Raw genomic sequence first — 20,150 nt, forward strand, 5'->3', positions numbered from 1 at the left:
GCTTATTACATCTCAGATTTCAGCTGCTAGGATACAAGATCCCTCCGCAGCGAGCAGTCTAGGGAAGACTGAGAGATGCCCCAACGGATCTGTCATCTGGGAGTGACACGATCCAAACGCCCAAGCTCCTCCTATACCTGTCCCTTATGACCAGCTGAAGTTCTTTTAAATTGTGCTTGGTTCTGTTACAGCAACTGAAGGAGTCAGGTTAAAAACTTAAACAGTTACAGGTTTATTAAAAAGACATAAAAGCATACGGTTACAATGGCTATTGCTCTCTTTCTTAACTGCTAGCAAATACAGATCTTATGGTTACAATGGCTATTGCTCTATTTCTTAACTGCTAGCAAATATAGATCTTAAAAATGGTTACAAAGAAAATGAAGATAGAAAATAGAAATAATGGTACCAAATGACAGCTTAATCTTTAAAGAGCTCTAAGTCTATGTGTACACTTAAGACAAAGGACCACATCCAGGTACAATTTTTACCCCCTTCTGTGCCTCTCGACTCCAGTGGGTCAAGCCAGAGCCGGTCCCTCAATTCCTAGGAAAGACGAATACTAGGTGGGCGTCCCCGTAGAACCTCGGGAGGTCAAACACCAAACCCGACCAGCAGATAAATGGTAGATTGACGCTCAGAGTAAATGTGCTGCTGGACCCATCTTTATACCCCTGGGGGCCCGTATCCTCTTTCTTATCTAAGTTGCCAAATTGTACTGGTCCGTTTTGTGGCACCAGTTCTTACAAGGGAGTTTCAAATAATTTACACTTGCAAGAGAGATAACTAAATTGTGAGTACTAGACAATTTTTTACTGGGCGAGTGATTCCTCCCCCACTCTCCCGCAGACAGCTGTGTGTTCGTATCAATATGGGTTTGAGTCAAGGGCACTCCTCGGCAGCCTCTTAGTCAGCAATTGGCATATCTCTGTTTACAGCCATTTACGGTCACTGAGCCTGCATATCCAGGCAAGCAAAAATGTATGTTACAAGGGGGGGTTCCTGTCTGGCTACAGGCCCCTGGCAGGCTCTTGGGAGCTGCCAGTGTGGTCCTGGGGAGTGGTGGAGGGCTGGGTGGCAGCGGGTGGCTGGCTCATCCCATGCCAGGTGCATGGTCTGCTGGCTGGGTGCTGGCAGGCTCACAACTGGCACAGGCACTGTGGCCAGAGTCTGCCCCTTTAAGGGCTCCGGGGATGGAGGTGGGGGGGGAGCAGATGAGTTTTCCTGGTTGTGTCCAGAGTGGCCACCAGAGCTCCCTGGGAAGGGCTGGAGGCCAGCTAATTCGAAATAAGTGTCTACATAGCACTTATTTCAAATTAGGCATTATTCCTCGTAGAATGAGGTTTACCTAATTCAAAATAAGCGCTCCGCTATTTCAAATTAATTTCAAAATAGCGGTTTGTATGTGTAGACAGCTATTACAGTTAATTCGAAATAAGGACTCTTATTTCGAATTAACTCTGTAGTATAGACATACCCTCACATGAGAAAGATATGGACACTGATAGCACTCTGAGTCAAGAGCAAACAACAACCACTGTTACACCACCTGCATGCAGTTTTGAAACTAGATACCTGCAGCAACTTCTGCCTGTCCCTATCACCACCTCTTCATCAGAAGAGGCCTTTCAATGAAGAGACTGAGTGAAGAGATCTAAAGGAATAAGGACTGTAGACTAGCACAAAGAAATTGTAAAGTGATACTAGGTTGTGCACGATAAGTCACACTTTCTTGTCCTTGCTGTCCATTTTGTCCACTGGTGAAGAAGGTTGCAATGGGTGGGCTGAAAAACAAAGATGCAGCATTTTGCAAGGCTCAGACACATAACAATCGAGACAACTGCATGCAGAAGAGATGGAAGGCCAAAGTGACCCTAGTGCCTGGACTGTGCAGCAGTGCTTAAACTTGTTTGCTAATTCTGCTAAAGACTGAAGAAGATTGCTGCTCCATCAGAGTCTGTGGACCATGACTGGCTAGCAATCTAGATAGAATATGCCTTCTCTGAAACCAGCTGAGGCTACGCAGTCTGGAGTATCCCAACAATAGGACACTTTTTTCAGGACCTTACCCTTTTTTCAGGACCTGTTTTGCTGGAGTGGCCTATCCAGAATTAAATTTCTGCTGGCATTGTTCTCCAGGCCATTGGAACTCACAAGCTTTCCCAGAGAAAGTTTAAATACCAGATACAATACTCAGGCACATACCACGACATGGGTGGTGTATGCCTGCTTTCTTGTATGTATTTTGTATGAGAGAATGAACCTGTTGAGAAGGAACCTGTTAGAAAATACTACATTCATGTTGACTTAAAGAAGTGTGAGAAGAGGGAATTAGTGATATCCAAAATTGGTTTAACTGCTAAGGCTATGTCTACACTGAGGAGCTATTTCAGGATACTGGAAGTATCCCAAAATAGCTTTTCCATGTCTATTGAAGCAGCCCGTTATTTTGAAATGGATTTTGAAATAACGGGCGGCTTATTCTGACATCCTGGTAGCCCTTGTTCCAAATTCAAAATAAGCTATTTTGAAATTACCTTGAAATAAACTATGCATATCTTATTTCAAGGTAAGGGTGCAGTGTAGACACAGCCAAAATGATTATATTCTTCCCAGAGAGTATAAAACTTTGAAAGGCAATGGACATAAGTGAATGTGTGTGGGGGAGGGGAGAAGGTCTCACAAAGACAGAGGATGCAGTAAACACCACTAACAACTCCTGCTAAAATAACTTTTTCATTGCAAAGATGGGCAGAATTGGTTTTGAGGTTTTATTATTTTTAGTGTTGTTATAATTCAAAGGGAAAATGCCAAAAATACAGAGAAATTATACAGACACTATAAGCATATAAAAATAATATCATGAAGGTTGCTGCACATTTATACAGCAGAAATAAAATGCTTCTTGAATTTTATTGGTTCAATCTATGCAAGATCATAAGTATGTAATCATGTATTTTTCAATAAGCTACTTTTTAAAATGGCACTCTTATTTCATTTGTCTAGTCACTTATTAAACTCTTAAGTTATTTGAACACTTGGCTTAAACAATCCACAATTACTGAGGTGTGAATATTTTCCTTCCTGGTGATAAAAATTATGTATTCCATAAAGGACAACTTCTCATGCATATGTTAGTAGGGATCCCTCTTCAAAATTAATTGCAAAATGATGCAGTCTTCAAGATCCTACTTGGACTTACAACTCTACCCTGCTTGCATCATGGTCTCTTCCTAAAGACCAACATGTTCCCTACACTCTTCCAATTCCAGACTGCTTTGCTTTCCGACACTTACTCTTTTTCTCTGCACAGTAGACCCTGTTCCCATCTTTTGCAACAGCCTCTCTTTCTCTTTGGGTCTCTTGAGAAGGATAAACAAACAACAACACTAAAAATATCGTTCTATTTGAACACTGGTTCATTATTTTAATGAATTTATATATGTCCGGAAATCAGAGAATCCATTGTCCTTTTACTCTATATAGAATTTGTGGTGTTTTGCTGAGACTTTCGTTTTTGCTATATGAAAAGCAATTGTACACCATTTTCTTTGTATATCAGTTACTGGGGAAATTATTTCATACTTATCTCTCTACAATTACACATTTTGATACATTCCTCTGGTTGCTACTACCCAAAAAATCTGTTTTAAAAAAAGCAAAGTACAATTAATCTCTTATTTTTAAAATCTCTTTCTTCTTCCAATCTTAGTCCTATTAATATGAGGTTGGCTCTTTAAGTCCTTCTTCGTTCCAACTTAATTTTCTCTAATAAAACAATGAAATCATATTCTGTCACTGTCCTAATTTTAACTGTGCCCAATCATTCTCCCTGAAACTTGGTCTCTACATCTCTCTTTACTCCTACTCATATGCTATGCTGATATCTCCCCATATTACTTTTAGCCTATGTCTACACTACAAGTTTTTGCGGCAGAGAATATGCTAATGACGGACTCATTAGCATGAGTCACAATGTCATTAGCATATTTTCTGATATGCTATGCTTTTTGTGTAAGGGGTTTTTGCCAAAAAGAAGCAGAGTAGCCACTTCCGTTTTGCGCAACTCCCCCCCAAAGAGGCATAAGGATCTTGCGCAAAAGGGGTTTCTTGCACAAAATGGAAGCAGCTACCCTGCTTCTTTTTGGGAAAAAACCCCTTACACAAAAAGCATTGGCAGAAAATATGTTAATGACACCGCGACTCATGCTAATGAGTCCGTCATTAGCATACTCTTTACCACAAAAACTTGTAGTGTAGACAAAGCCATTTTGTGTTTGTATGAACAAACTGAAGTTGGCTTTGATGTCCTTTGAAATACTTTTGGTTGAATTTGACAATTCAAAAATTATATTATAGAACTAAGAAAATTCAGAGAATCCTTCATTGAATTCTGTCTGCAGATATAAAAAAAATCTAAGGCCTCTTCACTTCCCATTCTGGATTTTTACCTTAATTTAATGAGCATCTGTAGCTTTTGATGACTTTTTTTAAAGTGGTAGGTCCTCAGAAACTCTTTAAAAAGGCACTACGATTCTCATGTTGGGCAAAAATTGAGGTACCCAACATTAGAAGCCACTTTTGGAAATCTGAGCCCATGTGCCTCATTTTCACCACTTGTAAAACATACAAGCATTTTGACCATTAATTATCTACTACATAAGGATTGTGAGAGACTCAATTTATTGTTGTATCAGAAGCTCAGATTCTATAGTGATGGAAATGACCTTCAATGGACAAGAAGAGCATCAAATGGAGAAAAAATGAAGAGATTATTTTAAGTAGCTTTCCTTGCTTAGTAACAAAGCAAACAATGCTCCTTACCACCTACCATCAAGTAAGCATAAAATATTGTTTAGTAGCAAGAATATTAAGTTCAAAGTCTGTTGCTTTGGAAAGGATCTTTCTCTCCCTTCACATATGCTTTTTCTTCTTTTCTTTTCATGGACAGATAAGTGCTTCATCCTATTAAAGCACTAGATATTTCATTTTAACTATTATTTTCTTTCTTTCCCACCCCCCTATTCCACTCTTAAAATAACATATAGTTCCCATTATGGGCCAGCTCTCTGGAGCCTTGGGCAAAGCCCATAAGGATGTACTATCCTCCACAGTGTAACCCAAGCAATCTATCACATAGAGCACAGGAGTAGGCATTTTAGTTGAAGAGTGTGGGAGGAGGCCTACCTGAATGTGAAACTCCTATGTGAGCTCCATTACTAACCTACAGCAATTTTCTTGCACTCTCTGGTCTTTGAACTTTACCCCAGCAAGAAGATGTTTTCCAACACTATGAATCAAAAGTAGGGGCGGAGGTCACTTCAATTAGAATATGGTTTCCACAAGAAATCTGCAGGCAACACAGAATTTTTAACTAATCAATTTTTAGTCAACAATGAGAGCAAGTGCAGCCAGACTCATAATGGGAAATATTCACTCTAAAGGACATTTTGTAAAAGCCTCATACACCAAATTGTATGAGTCTCCCACAGCACTTAACCAAAAGACAAGAGACTATACTTAACTTGAATGCCTTTGCCCTTATTTACTAGGAAGGCATAACTGTACACCAATTCAGAAAGGAAAAAGAAAAATTGTATTATGGAAAAATCATATGTCCACATGGAAAATGAGTTTAATAAGTTTACTTCAGATATCATAGAAAATACTCCCTCCCCCCAAAAAGCTGGAACTTTAGTAACTAACAGAACCTGATGGAACATTTGAGTGTTACATACCTGATTTTAGATCATTCTAAGTAAGAGTTTGTAACGTATTTTGAAAATATTTAACTTATTTGGCAACAAACGCCTTCCTTTAAGTAGCTTTCTGCTACTCAATTTCAGTGAAAGATGGAAGCAGAAGTAAAATGTAAGAGTAGTTGTTATTAAGAACTAAATCGAGAATGAATTTTGAAAGACACTGAAACAAATAAAACTATTTTATTTTAAACTAAAGGTGTGTCTAGACTACAGAGTTTTGTCGACAAAAGTGGACTTTTGTCGACAAAACTATACCTGCGTCCACACTACCACTGAGTTCTGTCGACATAACGTCGACAGAACTCAGCAGTTTTGTCGACGCTGGTAAACCTCATTTTACGAGGCATACCGCCTTCTGTCGACAGTTTCTGTCGACAGAAGGTGTTATTGCATGTAAACTATCCTTTGCGTCTACACTATCATGTCGACAAAGCAGCTTGCTTTGTCGACAGAACTCAATGTAGTCTAGACGCTCTTTGTCGACAGAAGTTTTGTTGACAGTATCTGTCAACAAAACTTCTGTCAACAGAAGCCTGTAGTCTAGACGTACCCTTAGTCTTCCCTATTATGATTTCTCTCCTTAAACTGTAAGCATTTGTAGAGTGTTGCATAATAAGATGATCTGTTATTATCATATCTACTGCAATAATGCCTAAGAATTTCAGTTAGAAATAAGGAAACCTTTGTACCAGGCATAGTACAAACAAATAAAAGCAAATAATAGCATCATAGGATTCTATGCTGTACTCTTTTATGGCTCCACATGTATCTCACTTTGGCCCCAATCCCACAAGACTTACATATGTGATTAAGTGTATGCAATGTATGATGTTGGAGACTTTGGCTATGTCTAGACTGCAGAGAAAAGTTGGGAAAAGATATGCAAATTACAATTTGCGTATCTTTTTCCACTTTTTCTCAAAAGAGGCTTTTCCAAAATTTGGCCCGTCTACATGGGGCCAAATTTCGGAAAAAAATCCTCTTTCAAAATATCCCTATTCCTCTCACGGAGGGGAAGACAGGGAGGCTGAAAGAACATGTCTACTTTTTCGGAAACTGTTCCAAAAAAGCAGATGCATTCCTTGAACACGGCAGAGCTTTTCCGGAATACCTCTGGTTTCCCGGAAAAGCTCTGCCATCTAGACATACACTTTGTGCGTACTGTATGAACTCATGCACCAGAATTTTACTAACCACAAATGACTTCAGGAAAAAGAGAGGGGATGAGTGATAAAGGAAGAAGAGACGGACTTATTCTTGGGTCTTCGGCAATTTCAGTTTACCTCAGTCATTTAAATTGGGTGATAGCTTGAAGAAAATATACGTTATGGGCAAAGCTCAAGCAGGCCAGAGTTTTGGTTTGTATGAATTTTCTAAACATTATCAAATTATTCAAATGTCTTACATCTGCAAAAATAGGCTAGTCATTTTGTGAGAACAGACTTTCACATGAGATTTTTAATAGTTCCTGCTTCCAGCTGTGTCAGTATTAGTGCAAAACCAGGTCTTTTTGTTGTATTTTTGTCCCTGTCTACCAGAACTGGACAGAACCAGGAAGTGAAGCGATGCATGAAAATAAAAACTATTTGTTGAAACTCAAGAAAAATGGTCTTCTCTATTGTTGTGAGTTTTGAGCAAAGTTTCAGATCACCTCTTATTTGATATGAGCTGGGTCTTCAATCCCTCCTAAGGAGGTAATTTCTCTGCTACTTTTGTTCAGCCTCTGCCCTTTCTTCTTGCCTCATGTCTGTGATTTACAAATAGCCTGTAAAACTATTTATACAGCTTTCAATTCCAGATGGGAAAATACCACACATACATATGGTAAATTATGAAATCAGTTAATGCAGCTCCTTTTATACTAAATATGCCTCTATTCATAAAGACATGCTTATACTGCCTTCATAAGCAGGAAAACTTACTATTCAGCTTTTCATTTTGTTTCTTTTTTACATTATATACATCACAATACTACCCTAACATGAACAATCAGAACACATCATGCCTGTGCATTGGATATTTTGGTTTCACTTAAACTGTTTCAGTACATCTCAGAGTCAGGGAAAGAAAGTGGAAAAGAGAGCCTTTTCTTTCTGGAGCTCTCTTCCAAAGGTTTTTAAAACATCCTTTTGGTGTGAAATAAAAAGTTGTTACTGAAAAATTGGTGGAAAGTGAGGAGGGATTTTAATTTACTTTCATGTTGTTTCCCCACTAAGTTCAACCTAAGGTGAAACATCATGTTTATATCAAATTTTGCTTCAAGCAAAACAATAGAGGAGTTCTAAAATTAATGTAGGTGTCCAGTCAAAGGCCATACATAGTCATTAATGGCAGGCCCAGCTTGAGCTAATGCATTATAAGCATGAAAAATTTAACAGTAATTGCTGTGTTCTGATCTCCCTCTTATTTTTTCTTGCTTTACTTTGTTTTCTACAGCATCTGCTGCACATTTGCAATCTGGTCTTACTGGTGTACCCCACAGTAATGTACTGGACTTGGATATTTATGAGTAATAAAACTGCTGAGAAAGTGTTGTTAGTAGGTGGGTTTTTTTTTAATGTAATGCCACTGTAGCATTTCACCATGCATTAGACCTGTGTAACGAGGGCTTCTGGCTGCCCAAGGCATAACTTTGATTCAGCACCTCCCCATCTTGAGCCCCCAGTTCACTACACTCCTGTGAGATGAGTGGAATGTTATAATTCAATACTACTGAGAGACTGATGCCTCCCTGTTATAGCTCTTATAGTGTAAAGTTACAGCAAGTGTTTTGTTAACATCTATCAGCTTGCTCAAAATACAAAGGGTCCCTGAACCCATTTACAGCATAAAAACAAATTATAGCAGTCTTAAGGCATGGAGTTCTGAGTTACAAAAAGCTACTGTTCATGCTGTTCTCCACATTCCATTGTAAATTTGCAACCCACATATCATGGTTTAAGATTCAAACCTCTGGACACAATTACAGTTGACCAGTAGGCTTTTTATCTAACAAATGACTTGGCTGACTTAGGAATCAGATCTTATAGCCTCCAGAGGACAACATGGTGCTATCAATGAGCTTTCAGCTCTTGTATATTTCACATACAGTTTTACAAAAGAAACACCTAAGGTGTATCAATGCTTCTTGCCATGCAATCTTTCATAACAGCAAAAAATATATAACTCTTTCCATTCTGGATACAATTGTTGGTAAGATCACATTTAATTTCAAGTCAATAGGTTTGCAGCACATCTGCACTTAAGGGATTGACGACCAGACTAGTTTTGCTTCCTTAAATGTATTGTTATTGTTATCAACTAATGCAGTCTCACAATAAGTTTTCAATAAATCTAAGATTAACTCTTTTTCTTGCCTATAAATAAAATATAATCATCTTAAAAATCAATGAAGGGAAAACCATCAGATCCATTAACCTGACTAAGAATTCCTTCAGGCTAATAATATGAACCACAGTGCACTGGATATTTCATTTTATTGAGCTATATCTCTTTGTATGGCAACCAGCAGGGGGAAAAAATCAAATATAAAATCAAAGACTAAGATTTTTTGTTCTGGAAACCAGCGAGGCAGGGACTGAATATTCTTTTTCGCCTGGGGTTAATTTTCTTTTCACTTTAATTTGCAATCAGACACAATAAAAAAAAAGACACAGCCTCTGAAAGGAAGCAGCATTATTACCATCTCAACTGTATTCCACACTTATCATTTGCAAATACTTCACTTTTAAAGTCACCAACCTAACCTTGTACCATTATAAACACCTTGGCTTGCCTTTGCAGACTGTCAGCTAATACCATTTGCTGTTTGGAATTTCAAAATTAACAATGTATATGGGTCAAACTATAGTTTTTTGATAAACTATGTAGCAAATCCACGTCATTTATTTTTCCCACAAACTTCACAATACCCATGAGTGGACATTCTATTTGTCTTTCTCTGGAGAATACCTATCATAAAACCTGAAATTAACAATAAGGTAATCTCTCAAAGAAAATAATAGACAACCCAATATCAAATAACGGAAGGGGTGATTAGTCAGCAGTTCTACTTGAACCTAATCCAAAGGCATTTCCACTCTCTGCTCCACAAACAGAAATGCATTCAAGCCATAAAACCAGGCTATTGGGACAAACAATTAGGCTTCTTTTTTTTGAACTAGGGTGGCTAGTGTAGACATACACTTATATATTACTTTAGAAAAAGTACTAGCTATGTTAATTTCTTGTTATCATAGGGAAAGGATCTCGTAGTTGCAGTTTATGTGACACAGTTGACAGAAAAGTCCAGCAAATGCCTATGATCAAGCGCTTCTAAAAGCTAATAGTGGCCCAATTAGGGCTCTGGGGGCCCAACTGAGACTGTGGGGAAAGTGATTACAAGATATAACCAATCCAGTTATTTAAGTTAGGAAATCAGTAGTATCCGTGCCAAATTTTGTGTTTCTATGATCAGGTGCTACTAAAAGCTAATTATCAGTGGGCACAATTGGGACTGTGAGGGAACCGATTTCAAGATATAACCAATCCAGTTATTTAAGTTAGATAATCAGTAGTATCTGTTCAAAATGTGGTGTTTATAGCTCTTACCATTTTGGAGATCTTTTGGAATTATCAGTGGGCCCAATTGGAGCTCTGGGGGAACTGATTTTGAGATATAACCAAACCAGTTATTTAAGTTAGGAAATCAGTAGTATCCATGCAAAAGTTGGTTTTTAGCTTTCGGAAACTTTCGGAAATATTTATAAGATGATAGGAGCAGTCTCTTTTGTTGATGCTTTTAATATTTTTGAGCATATCATTTCCCCTTCAATACCATTGTTCTTCCCTTTCACTTAGGCCTGGAATTCATTTTATACTCCTTCTTTCTTGTCCCACATATTCATGTGGTATTCTAATCTTGCTGCTTCTTCTAGAGTAACAATGGATGTTGAACATGCTCTGTCATGGTTATCTGCATCAGCTTGATATAATTTGTATTACACATACACAAAATACATTAAAAGAATATTAAGGTTGCAAAGTCAAGCACGCAAAAGTTAGGAAATACCAGAATTAATTCAATCCAGTTGTGTTTATACATTGTGATACAGTCTTTAATTACAAGATCACATAACTACATTTTCCACAGACTCTCTACCTAATTGATTACACGAGGTGGGAGTGCTCCCTTACTCAGCAGCTATTCAATATTTTGTTTTATCCTCATTGTTCAATGTGTGGTCTTAGACCTTATTTACAGCACACTAGTTAAATGCTGTTCTGAAGACAGAATTTTTAGTTCCTTCATGGGCTTTTATATGGCACTCATCACTATAATATCTGAGGGTATGTCTACACTACCCTCCTAGTTCGAACTAGGAGGATAATGTAGGCATACCGCACTTGCAAATGAAGCCCGGGAAATTCAAATCCCGGGCTTCATTTGCAAGTGCGGTATGCCTACACGTTCCACGAGGTGTACCGGTAGTTCGGAATAGGAATCCTAGTTTGAACTACCTAGTTCGAGCCCCGTGTAGCCGCGCTGCACGGGGTTCGAACCAGCGGGGTTTTAAAAATGGCGGCTCCCCGCTTATGCAAATGAAGCCCGGGAAATTCAAATCCCGGGCTTCATTTGCAAGTGCGCTATGCATACATTACCCCGCTAGTTCGAACTAGAGGGGTAGTGTAGACATACCCTGACTGCTTTGTAAATATTAATGTCATCTTCTTGCCTAGCCAGGCTCCATCAGCTCCAAGGCAAAGTGTTTGCCTTTAGTTCCCATTCCCAATCTCCTTGCTCAACCAGTTCCAGTGTGTCTCCCACCTCAAATACCAATCTCAATTTTCCACTCTCACACCAACCAACCCCCAGACCTAGGCTTGTCATCCAAATCTACTGCCCCTGCCTCTGTGCATTTTAATCACACAGCTTCCTCCTCAATGTTGCCTGGGTCTGGTGGGGTCCAGCTAAGTCTGGTGTGTGAGTGGGGTGGGCAGGGGGAGAGGCACAGGTCAATGAAATCATAGGAGAGACAGCCTCCTGCTCTCCGTTCAAATGCGTGGACCTGGTCTCTGTTCAGCTCACAACAGCCCAGAGCTGCAGCTGTATTACCAGCCCCACCTGCAGTAATTGTATGAGGTTGGTATGTCTATGCTGGAAGGAAGGAAGGAAAAGTCTCAACAGCCTACTCAACTAAGAGTAGGGTTTCCCCAAGTGGGAAAGTCTGGATATGTCTATACTTGCCCCCCATTTCGAACTAGGGAGGCAAATGAAGCATACCGAAGTTGTTAATGAAGTGCAGGATTTAAATATCCCGCCCTTGATTAGCATATGCATGGCTGATCGCCATTTTAACATGCCGGTAGCCCGAATTAACTTGCCGCTTGTCGACGCAGAAGTCCAATCCAAAACCCTTCCCTTGTGCACGAGGAGTAACAATTAATTCGAGGGAAGGGTTTTGGATTGGACTATCCACTGCCTGAGATTCTGTGACCCAGTATCAAATTGTGACCCATAGTTTAAAAAACACTGAATTAGAAAATATCAAAATTTCACTGATTGAGACATTTCTCATTTTGAAATATTTATTCAAAAATACAGGCAGTCCCCGACTTACATGGATCTGACTTACGTCGGATCCGCACTTACGAACGGGTCCCCAGCAGACCACAGGCACCGGGACTGAAGCTGCAGCCACGGCGGGGTCCCGCGCCTCTGAGACTTTGCCAGAGCAAAGCCTCAGAGGCACGGCACCCCGCTGCCGCTGCGGCTCTCCTCCCCGTGTCCCTGGTCTGCTGGGGGGGGGGGGGGGCGCAGCTAGTGTGCCCCCCCCCAGAAGACCAGGCTTTTGTTTTGGACCCTGGGACAGAGCAGCTGGGGCGCTGCTGATTGGTCCTGCAGCGCCGCTCTGGGCACTACTGGACCAACCGGGCAGCACCCCAGCTGCTCTGCCCCAGGTCCTGATTCAGCCGCTGCTGGTCAGTTTCAGCAGCGGCTGAATCAGGACACCTGGGGCAGAGCAGATGGGGTGCTGCTGGGTTGGTCCAGTAGCACCAAGGAGCGGCGCTACTGGAGCAACCCAGCAGCACCCCAGCTGCTCTGCCCCAGGCGTCCCCAAGTCAGCTTCTGCTGAAACTGACCAGCGCTGACTACAGGAAGCCCGAGGCAGAGTTGCTCTGCCCCGGGCTTCCTGGAATCAGCTGCTGATCAGTTTCAGCAGCAGCTGACTTGGGGACGCCTGGGGTTCTTAAGTTGATTCTGTATGTAAGTCAGAACTGGCGGTCAGTTTCAGCAGCGGCTGAATCTGGACGCCAGTTCCGACTTACATACAGATTCAACTTAAGAACAAACCTACAGTCCCTATCTTGTACGTAACCCGGGGACTGCCTGTAAACAAAAGTGAGTTACAATTTGTAGGAGATAATGCTGTCCACGTCTTGTTTACAATGTCACCTGAAAGTGAGAACAGGTATTCACATGGCAGTGTTGTACCTGGTGTTGCAAGGTATTTGCATGTCAGATGCACTACAGATTCGTGTCCCTTCATGCTTCATCCGCCATTCCAGAAGTCATGTGTCCATGTTGATAATGGGTTCTGCTTGATAATAATTCAAAGCAGTGCAGACTAACATATGTTCATTTTCAATTTATGAATTATATGCCACCAGCAGAAGGTTGCTCTTTTAAGATTTCTGAAAGCACGTTCAACACCTCTTCCCTCTCAAATTTTGTATGGTGTTTCAGATTCTTAAACCTTGGGTTAGGTGCTATAGCTATCTTTAGAAATCTCACATTGGTACTTTCTTTGTGTTTTGCCATCACTACTTTGAAAGTGTTTTTAAAACAACATGTGCTGGGTCATTATCTGAGTGTGCTATAACATTAAATATATGGCAGTACAAGAGACATCCAATTCTCTCCCACGGAGTTTAGTCACAAAATTAATCAACACATTTTTTCTAACATCAGCATGGAAGCATGTACTCTGAAATGGTGGCCAAAGTATGCAGGGGCATATAAACATCATGCAGCTCTGGCTACAAAAGTGTCATGTAAACACCTGTTCTCATTTTCAGGTTACATAAGAAGCAGGTAGCAGTATCTCCTGTAAATGTAAACAAACTTGTTTGTTTCAGTAATTGGCTGAACAAGAAGAGGGACTGAGAGGACTTGTAGATTCTAAAGTTTTGCATTTTTTTAGTGCAGTTATGTAACAAAAAAAATCTACATTTGTAATTTATACTTTCATGATTAAAAGACTGCACAACAGCAGTTGTATGAGGTTAACTGAAAAGTACTACTTATTTTATTTATCATTTTACAGTGCAAATATTTATAATAAAAATAATATAAAGTCAGAACTTTATATTGTTGTAAAACTGTAAAAATCAATATATTTGAAAATGTAGAAAAATATCCAAAAATATTTAATACATTTCAATTGGTACTCTATTGCAATTAATCACAATTAGTTTTTAAAGTTAATCACATGAATTAACTGTGATTAATTGATAGCCCTAGTAGGAATAAATGTGCCAAAACTATTAATATCATAGCTATCCCCAAATTCTCTCATACCTGTTTCTCCATATACATGCTACTAAAAGAGGATTTAGCTGATAAAATTACAATTTGTTGTTTTTATGACATCCAAAGAATAAACCTGTGAAAAATTAAGCATGTAAACACATATCAGATAGCAGAAATGCTATTTCCTTCATTTGTATAGTTCAAAATTCTACTATTAGTTTAAAAATACTGTATCATAATGGCTTTGAACAAACTCTCCTATTTGTTATGCCACTTGGTGATATAAATATAAAATAATTCCAATGAAGTCAGATTTATTTTGAGTTGAATCTGACCTTTTGGAGAAGGGCTTCTATTTGCTTTTTCCTGACTCTTTTAAGTGAGTCATGTTCAACTGTTTTACTATAATCATCCTCGTTTTGGTTTCCCTCCTCTTTTCTTTTGCCTTCAATGTTTTTTATCCCTCAGTTAATGTAAATCTCATAATTCCCTCTTGTAAGAGCAGTCCTTTATTTTCTTTGATTTGTACTCTGACATCTGACAAGTCTGTATTATATGAGTTAATCTTTTTTAAAGCAAAGCATGAACAATTTGAAATGCTCAGGAGTATTTATTTACCCAAAAAAAAGCCCAGCTCAGATGTGGTAACATCTGGTTTGCAGTGAAGTCCTGCTGTTTTACCCATTTTTTTCAGCAGAGTTGACCAAGTCTAAAAGAGGTTAAGTGTCTTTCCCAAATATCACATATTAAGTAACTGGATCACCCAGATTAAATATTCAAACTAGAGCTCCTTTTGAGTTTGAGATGGTCTCCTCAGATTTTGGACTGTATGGGTGCATCTAGACTTGCAAGATTTTGCACAAAAGTGGCTGCTTTAGTGCAAAAACTTGCCAGCTGTCTACACTGGCCGCTTGAATTTGTGCAAGAGCACTGACTTTGTAATGTACAAAATCAGTACTTCTTGCGCAAATACTTTCCCGCTCCCGCTCGGGAAAAAGCCCTCTTGCGCAAAAATGCTTGCGTTAAGAGGGCCAGTGTAGACAGGGAAGAACTGTTTTGCGCAAAAAAAGCCCCAATGGCTAAAGTGGCGATCAGGGCTTTCTTGCGCAAAATCGCATCTAGACTGGCCACGGATGCTTTTGCGCAAAAGCACTTTTTGCGCAAAAGCATCCGTGCCAATCTAGATGTGCTTTTGCGGAAATACTTTTAACAGAAAAACTTTTCAGTTAAAAGTATTTCCGCAAAATCATGTCAGTCTAGATGCAGCCTATGTGTTTATGTTCACTTGTTTCTGGGTTTACCTCCCTTTTGTTTTCCAGCTTGAAAGATTTTTATTTTCAGGAAGGATGGGGGGCGGGGAGGAGGGAGGAAACAATACTGAAATGGCTATAAATTATGCTGAGTGGGATCAAAAGTATTTAATTTAAAAGCATCAAAATCTAACGTAATCCTCAGTCACCAAGTACCAGAAAGATATGCCCTCTTTTTTAAAACATGAAGCAACTCATGGTTATTTGGAAGTATGTTAACAATGATCTTCTTTTGTCACAGAAATTGACATATGCATTCAGTGACTCATATCCAGCAAAAGCCCCTCTTCCCATCTTAGAACTGAATTTGCACAGACACAAGATTCACCTGCATGTAGCTGACATTCAGGTTCTGGAGCTCAAATATAAAAAGAATGGAACTATCTGCTTATTTGCATTTGACTACATTTAATTCTTAAACTGCTGCTGATTTTTTTCCTTCAAATTGACGTTCAACCTCCTAAAACAATATCAATTCCCAGCAAGACTAAGGTAAACTGGGAAATTATTCTGTCAAAATCACTTACACTTATGGGATAATAAGTGAAAGGTTCTCAATATTTAAATCAGTAAGAACAAATTGTTACATTTCCTTATGACCTTTGGAGTAAACTAGGGTAGGTCAAATACCTGCTGCGGGATGAATCCAGTTCCCCAGAGTTAGCCCCTGGCAGGTCACTGCCACTGTATTTACTTGCACAGCTGCAGGTACAGATTACAGGTCCAGTTTGCTGTGGATCACCATTCCTGGCCAATGGGAACTGTGGGAAGCAGTGTCCCAGTCCATACCACTACCTGTAGCTCCCATTGGCTGGGAAAAGTGATCTGCAGCCAACAGGAGCTGCAATCACTGGTACTTAGGAGGCACAGATAAATATAGTGGCGCTCACCCAGGATGTTGGAAACCCATAGACCAATTGTTAGAGCACTCAGCTGTAAGGTTGGAAATGTGTGTGTTGAAATCCCTCCTCTACATCTAGGGAGTTGAACCTGACTCTCCCATTTCAGTGCTCTAACCACTGGACTATAGGAGGGGCCTGCTGCCTCCTCCCGTTTTTGAGAGACAGGCTCATTCCACTATCATGTCTTGTGAGGGCAGTGGATAAATGTTCATGTTGCACTCAGAAAGTCAGGGGGAGCTAATGTTCCAACCAGCTAACCAAACTCAGTGATAAATCTTGGTCATGGTCTGTAATGTATCACCATCCTTCGACTTTCAAGCAATTGGACCAGTGCTTCAAATTCTTCACCTTAATGTTCAGGACGTGTCACCAACGCAATGCAGCACCATTAGTGGTACACAACTCAGGAATATTGATTCTACTAAGTAGCAGGGCATCTAAACATCAGGTGTTACAATGATGAGTCTAGGTCCCCTTTATGCATCTAGTCCTATATGGCTTTGTCCCACTGAAAAGCAATGGGTGTCTAACTTCCCTTCGTGCCTTTGAATATCTTCCCCCTATAAATATGATCTCCATACTGCATTTCTTAAAAAAAAGTATATTGGAAACATTTTGCATCAATTTACTACAGAATAAATTGAAAATAGGGATGATTACAAATACAGGCTCTAATGGCTGTACACAATTCTATGATAATATCTTAATTTATTTTCCATTTCCTTTGAGGGCTCTAACCTCCAGGTTCTTAGCATTCCTGTGAGGATGCAAGGTGCCATCAACTTCAACTAACTTCAGTAGGAACTCAGAATGTTGAGCATTTTCCAACACCGAGCTATGTTTAATATGTTTAATATTGCACATTTATTTCATATTTATGAGAAGCTTTTCAAAAGAAACAACATATATTAGGTTATCTGTAATTTAGTAATATACAAAATAATGAGCTAATCTTTGAGAATTTCTCCTATGTATAAATGAGAAATTAGAGATAGAGAAGGTTTAATAATTCATGTAGCACAGTGATTTTTAAACTACGGGTCACAACCTAAGATTGGGTCATGGAATGTCAGGCATTGGGTCTCGTTGCTCAGAGTGATCAGGTGACCAGTGGGGGTGCTAAGACAAGCTACTTGCATGTCCTGGCACCGCAGACTGTGCTGCACCCCAGAAGCGGCTGACAGCAAGCCCAGCTCCTAAGTGGGGCGGGGTGGGGGAGAGTGCACTAGCTCCATACTCCCATTGGTTGGGAACCTACTGCTGGCTGCTTCTGGGTCACAGCATAGTCTGTGGTGTCAGAAGAGGCAGGAAGCCTGCCTTAGCACCCCTGCTGAACCACTGACCAGGAACTGTTTAAGATAAGCCTCTCCTGACCCAGTCCTGACTTCCCCAAGCCAGAGCACCCTCCTACAGCCCTACGCTCTCATACTTAGCTCCATCTGGAGCCTCATTCCACAAAGAGTAATGTTAGTTCAAATTAGGATCTTTAATTTGAACTACCTACTCCATGCCACGTGTAGCTGTGGGTATGGAGTTCGGACTAAGGGGGATTTAAAAATGGCAGCACCCGGGAACATGCAAATGAAGCCAGGGATATTTAAATTCCGGGCTTCATTTGCAACTCCGCTTGTCCTCATTACCCTACCTAGCTCGAACTAACGTGTAGACGTACCCTCAATGAGTTTGTAGGATAACAAAGCAGCTACCCCAAAATGGGAAGGAATGCAATGCAGCTGTCAATTGTTAAATCAAGGTCTCTGTTTGAAATTACCATCATGGCTTTCCAGGCTTACCACACCATTAACTGTGTATTATGGAATAACTTCCCCACCCCATATATTAGCATATGGTAAGTCTACACAGCAAAGTTATTTCGAAATAACAGCCCTTATACTGAAATAACTTTCCTAGCGTCTACACAGCCAAATCGCTATTTCCAAAAGAAACTCGAAATAGCAGAGCACTTATTTCGAATTTGGTAAATCTCATTCTATGAGGAATAATGCCATATTCAAAATAAGTGCAGTGTAGATACTTATTCTGAAATAGGGGGCCTCCAGTCCTTCCCAGGGTACCCTGGTGGCCACTCCAGCCTCAACCAAGAACACTTCTCTCCTTCCCCGCTCCCCAGAGACCTTAAAGGGGTAGACTCTGGCCACAGTGCCTGGGCCAGCTCCAAGCCTGCCAGCCCAGAGCCAGCAGTCACTGCCCCTGACCCAGTGGCCCCAAAACATGAGCCAGCAAGCCACTGGCAGCCAGCCCTCCACTCCCCAGGACCAGTGTGCCAGCTGCCAGGAGCCTGCCAGAGCCCAGAAACGGCAGGCGTCTTCCTGGTCCAGTGTGGAGATCATGGACCTTGTTCAGGTTTGGGGGGATGCCCCCAATGTTCATGATCTCCGCACTAGATGGAGGAACACAGCTGTCTATGGCAGGAAAGCTGCCAGCCTGGCCACCAAAGGCCTCATGCAAACGCAGGAGCAGGTTTGCATGACAATCAAGTTGGTCCAGAGAGACCCCCAACCCTGAGCCCTGAACTTCCACTCCCCCTTCTTCCCCTTGCTTCCCCCTTCCAGCTCCCTCCTCCCAGGTTTCCCCCTCCCCTCTCTTCTCTCCTCTCCTGCCTCCTTTCCCCAGTCTCCCCCTCCCTCTCATTCCCTCCTCCTCAGTTTTGTTAAATAAAGAGAGTTTGTGTTCATGAAAATACATGTATTTTATTTGACATCAGGAAGGGGGATTAGGGAGGGATAAGTGGAAGGATATGAAGGAGGAATGAGGCACAAGTCCCCCGTGGGGCAGACCAGGGAGGTTCTTAGTGCTCCTCAGGGTGGAAGCTCTCCTGCAGGGCCTCCTGGATACTGACAGCCCCCCGATGGACCTCCCAGATGGCAGCCTGCAGAAAGTGCAGCTAGGCTCACAACAACACGTCCAAGAGAAGCACCAGAGTGCCCAGGGGCAGATCTGGCTCTATGTTGCAGAGTGCTGTGGTGTCCCGAGTGAGGGCAATCAGAGCACGCAGAGACAAAATACTTTGCTGTCCCTCCTCAAGGTAGATGGGCAAGCAAGGAAACCTGAGAACTAACTGGCTGGAGGGGTCCCTTTAAGCACAGACCTCAGATAGCCTCAGGCAGCAGCCCCACACAGGAAGTCCTGACCTGGTGCCTTGGCCGGGTCAGCCTTAAATGCAATTCAGAGTCTACTCAGTATAGACACGCTATTTCAAAATGCATTTTGTGTGTAGATGCATTATTTCAAAATAAGGTATTTCGAAATAACACTGTAGTGTAGACATACCCATAAATATTTCCAATCTGAATAACACTTTTATTCTAGTTCCTGACTATAGAACTTGATACCACTTCTCCGACTACTTGCCATCTTAACATTATTTCTCAAAAACCTCAAAACTTATCATAGATTGCAGTAACATCAATGTAATTTGCCTCCTCTTCCAGATCCATGTAAACTATTAGTTTAATCATAATAATTAAGAAATGTGCTACTTTACACTGGGCTTACCACATGTAGGGCTCTACTAAAAATCTCAAACTGAATATGTTGCTTTTATTATAACATTTGTTCTTGATCTTTCAGTCTGTTTTCGTTCCACATGAGAATCATCATAGCCAAACCAGTCAGTTATTATTATTTTATAGGAGCACTAGTG

At 40.7% G+C, this 20,150-nt stretch overlaps 1 long non-coding RNA gene across 1 annotated transcript in view; it reads right to left on the reverse strand.

The window, feature by feature from the left end:
- Positions 1-223: 223 nt before the first annotated feature.
- The window catches only part of LOC106732673 (uncharacterized), a 153,125-nt gene continuing 133,198 nt past the window's right edge, over positions 224-20,150 (reverse strand). Inside the window, exon 7 of the long non-coding RNA XR_012903412.1 lies at positions 224-1,784. This is a non-coding gene — a long non-coding RNA (uncharacterized LOC106732673). The remainder of the gene's footprint in view (positions 1,785-20,150) is intronic.

The sequence above is a fragment of the Pelodiscus sinensis genome, chromosome 4, assembly GCF_049634645.1.
Source record: "Pelodiscus sinensis isolate JC-2024 chromosome 4, ASM4963464v1, whole genome shotgun sequence".
Lineage (NCBI taxonomy): Eukaryota > Metazoa > Chordata > Testudines > Trionychidae > Pelodiscus > Pelodiscus sinensis.